Genomic DNA, 5,245 nt, shown 5'->3' with positions numbered 1-5,245 from the left:
GTCATTTCTGTTTTTAATAGTCAAGACTTGAAAGGGTTTATTTCAATAAATCTAAATCATGGAGATTCCTACTGGGTCTGGGTTGTCAAAATACGATTTCACCTTTTTGACTTTTTGCTTCAGGTGCGCCACTTGATGCCTGCATAATATCCTAATGCTCTTTACACTTTCAAACTCTTAAAACCTTTTAATTGCCTTGTTTGGAACGCTATAAAGTGGTTAATAATAGCCCCAGTATTTCTAACGAGCCTTTTCATCTCTCCATCTCATTAGTTGCCATGGCAATTAGAGAGTCTGGTGTCCTGCGGTTAAAACCAAGCAGGAGGCCCCCCATTAGACATCATTAGGGTCTGCGATGCTAAAGGGAACACACTTTTTATTGTCATTGTTTTGTATTAATGTTACTAATTGTGGTATTTTCCAGTGTTTCAAAATGAATAGTGTAAACTATAAATCCAATGTTGCATTAAGAAAAAATATAAGGATGTTTTAAACATTTGTGTTCGTAAGACACGATGCTAGCAGTTAAATATTGATCTGCATTCAAAATTGAGGCTGATCCTTTTTTTTTTTGTATCTTAATAAATACCCTTATTATCCAAATACTATATACATGTTATATAGTGATATATTTTTTTTTCAGTGATTTAAGAATATATATAACTGGTTGGATTATTGTTTTTTTTTTAATGTTTGAATAATTTAAAAAAGATATATATTTAGAAACATTTTTTTTTTAACCCTTTGTCCACCACTGACATGATTATATGGCCTGCAAAAGCCTGGAAATACTATGCATCAGTAAAGTGCTCTTTTCTTACTAAATGTATCTGTTCTTTCCATTTTGGCAGAAAATAAGTACATGTAGGGCAGGGTGTCCAAAGTGTTTTACGGTCCGCAGCACATTTAAAAAAAAATATTACAAAAATATATATATTAAAAAGTACAATAAAAGAGCAACGAGAAATATTGACACTAATAAAACAAAGTTGCCATGTTGGAATATTTTTTGCTCAAAAGAATAAAAACGTCTAATCGAAGATTGATGTGAAGTTGATCCAGAGATTTGAGTGTTGAAAGTGAAAATAATAGATATTTGAGTTATTTTACGCTTTTAGTCTTATTTTTGTTTTTTTCAACTGTCATTGCTCACTATATAACGAACCAAAAGCCATGATGTTATGAATATTTTTTCCATTTAAGTTTCCAAATACTTCACATCAAATATTCTATTTTGAACATAGAAATATTGCACATTTTAAAAAAAAGACTGTTTAGCCAAAAAACATGAGACAATTCAGCCTTTATGTCAACAAACGGATTTAAAGGTGATTCTGAAATGGAAAAATATCAAAAATCAAAATTGCCCTGCGCTTACTTAAAATTTTCAGTGTGGAGCCCTCTGTGGTTAGCACACTTCGGCCACTCCAAGTATAGAGGTATCATTATTTAGCACACTTTGGCCACCCCTGATATAGAGGTATCATTATTTAGCAATATTTGGCCACCCCTGGTATAGAGGTATCATTATTTAGCAATATTTGGCCACCCCTGGTATAGATGTATCATTTAGCAGACTTTGGCCACAGCTGATATAGAGGTATCATTTTATAGCAGACTTTGGCCACTCCTAGTATAGAGGTATCATTATTTAGCACACTTTAGCCACCCCTGATACAGAGGTATCATTATTTAGCAGTATTTGTCCACCCCTGGTATAGAGGTATCATTATTTAGCACACTTTGGCCACTCCGAGTATAGATGTATCATTATTTAGCACGCTTTGGCCACGCCGAGTACAGAGGTATAATTATTTAGCACACTTTGGCCACTCCCAGTATAGAGGTATCATTATTCATCATACTTTGGCCACCTGTGATATAGAGGTATCATTATTTAGCAGTATTTGGCCTCTCTTCGTATAGAGGTATCAGTATTTAGCACACTTTGGCCACCCCTGCTATAGAGGTATCATTATTTAGCACACTTTGGCCACCCCTGGTATAGAGGTATCATTATTTAGCAGTATTTGGCCACCCTTCGTATGGCGGTATCAGTATTTAGCACACTTTGGCCAACCCTTATATAGAGGTATCATTATTTAGCACACTTTGGCCACTCTTAGTAGAGATGTACCATTATTTAGCAGTATGGCCACCCCTGGTATAGCGGTATCATTATTTAGCACACTTTGGCCACTCCGAGTATAGAGGTATCATTATTTAGCACACTTTGGCCACCCCTGGTATAGAGGTATCATTATTTAGCAGTATTTGGCCACCCTTCGTATGGCGGTATCAGTATTTAGCACACTTTGGCCAACCCTGATATAGAGGTATCATTATTTAGCAGTATTTGGCCACCCATGGTATAGATTTATCATTATTTAGCACACTTTGGCCACTCCGAGTATAGATGTATCATTATTTAGCACACTTTGGCCACTCCGAGTATAGATGTATCATTATTTAGCACACTTTGGCCACCCCTGGTATAGAGGTATCATTATTTAGCAGTATTTGGCCACCCTTCGTATGGCGGTATCAGTATTTAGCACACTTTGGCCAACCCTGATATAGAGGTATCATTATTTAGCAGTATTTGGCCACCCATGGTATAGATTTATCATTATTTAGCACACTTTGGCCACTCCGAGTATAGATGTATCATTATTTAGCACACTTTGGCCACGCCGAGTATAGATGTATCATTATTCAGCACACTTTGGCCACTCCCAGTATAGAGGTATCATTATTTATCATACTTTGGCCACCTGTGATATAGAGGTATCATTATTTAGCAGTATTTGGCCACCCTTCGTATAGAGGTATCAGTATTTAGCACACTTTGGCCACCCCTGATATAGAGGTATCATTATTTAGCACACTTTGGCCACTCCTAGTAGAGATGTACCATTATTTAGCAGTATTTGGCCACCCCTGGTATAGCGGTATCATTATTTAGTACACTTTGGCCACTCCGAGTATAGAGGTATCATTATTTAGCACACTGTGGCCACTCCTAGTATAGAGATATCATTATTTAGCACACTGTGGCCACTCCTAGTATAGAGATATCATTATTTAGCACACTTTGGCCACCCCTGGTATAGAGGTATCATTATTTAGCAGTATTTGGCCACCCTTCGTATGGCGGTATCAGTATTTAGCACACTTTGGCCAACCCTGATATAGAGGTATCATTATTTAGCAATATTTGGCCACCCATGGTATAGATGTATCATTATTTAGCACACTTTGGCCACCCCTGATATAGAGGTATCATTATTTAGCACACTTTGGCCACTCCTAGTAGAGATGTACCATTATTTAGCAGTATTTGGCCACCCCTGGTATAGCGGTATCATTATTTAGCACACTTTGGCCACTCCGAGTATAGAGGTATCATTATTTAGCACACTGTGGCCACTCCTAATATAGAGATATCATTATTTAGCACACTTTGGCCACCCCTGGTATAGAGGTATCATTATTTAGCAGTATTTGGCCACCCTTCGTATGGCGGTAACAGTATTTAGCACACTTTGGCCAACCCTGATATAGAGGTATCATTATTTAGCAATATTTGGCCACCCATGGTATAGATGTATCATTATTTAGCAGACTTTGGCCACAGCTGATATAGAGGTATCATTATTTAGCAGACTTTGGCCACTTCTGGTATAGAGGTATCATTATTTGGCACACTTTGGCCACCCCTGATATAGAGGTATCATTATTTAGCAGTATCTGGCCACCACTGGTGGAGAGGTATAATTTTTTTAGCAGATATTGGCCACACCTAATATAGAGGTATCATTATTTTGCAGTATTTGGCCACCCTTCGTATGGCGGTATCAGTATTTAGCACATTTTGGCCAACCCTGATATAGAGGTATCATTATTTAGCAATATTTGGCCACCCATGGTATAGATGTATCATTATTTAGCACACTTTGGCCACCCTTTGTATAGAGGTATCAGTATTTAGCACACTTTGGCCAACCCTGATATAGAGGTATCATTATTTAGCACACTTTGGCCACTCTTAGTAGAGATGTACCATTATTTAGCAGTATTTGGCCACCCCTGGTATAGCGGTATCATTATTTAGCACACTTTGGCCACTCCGAGTATAGGTATCATTATTTAGCACACTGTGGCCACTCCTAGTATAGAGATATCATTATTTAGCACACTTTGGCCACCCCTGGTATAGAGGTATCATTATTTAGCAGTATTTGGCCACCCTTCGTATGGCGGTATCAGTATTTAGCACACTTTGGCCAACCCTGATATAGAGGTATCATTATTTAGCAATATTTGGCCACCCATGGTATAGATGTATCATTATTTAGCACACTTTGGCCACCCTTCGTATAGAGGTATCAGTATTTAGCACACTTTGGCCAACCCTGATATAGAGGTATCATTATTTAGCACACTTTGGCCACTCTTAGTAGAGATGTACCATTATTTAGCAGTATTTGGCCACCCCTGGTATAGCGGTATCATTATTTAGCACACTTTGGCCACTCCGAGTATAGGTATCATTATTTAGCACACTGTGGCCACTCCTAGTATAGAGATATCATTATTTAGCACACTTTGGCCACCCCTGGTATAGAGGTATCATTATTTAGCAGTATTTGGCCACCCTTCGTATGGCGGTATCAGTATTTAGCACACTTTGGCCAACCCTGATATAGAGGTATCATTATTTAGCAATATTTGGCCACCCATGGTATAGATGTATCATTATTTAGCACACTTTGGCCACCCTTCGTATAGAGGTATCAGTATTTAGCACACTTTGGCCACCCCTGATATAGAGGTATCATTATTTAGCACACTTTGGCCACTCTTAGTAGAGATGTACCATTATTTAGCAGTATTTGGCCACCCCTTGTATAGAGGTATCATTATTTAGCACACTTTGGCCACTCCGAGTATAGAGGTATCATTATTTAGCACACTGTGGCCACTCCTAGTATAGAGATATCATTATTTAGCACACTTTGGCCACCCCTGGTATAGAGGTATCATTATTTAGCAGTATTTGGCCACCCTTCGTATGGCGGTATCAGTATTTAGCACACTTTGGCCAACCCTGGTATAGAGGTATCATTATTTAGCAATATTTGGCCACCCATGGTATAGATGTATCATTATTTAGCACACTTTGGCCACCCTTCGTATAGAGGTATCAGTATTTAGCACACTTTGGCCACCCCTGATATAGAGG

The sequence above is a fragment of the Entelurus aequoreus genome, linkage group LG20, assembly GCF_033978785.1.
Source record: "Entelurus aequoreus isolate RoL-2023_Sb linkage group LG20, RoL_Eaeq_v1.1, whole genome shotgun sequence".
NCBI lineage: Eukaryota > Metazoa > Chordata > Actinopteri > Syngnathiformes > Syngnathidae > Entelurus > Entelurus aequoreus.
The sequence above is the reverse complement of the archived record's forward strand: the minus strand, read 5'-3'. Positions refer to the sequence as shown.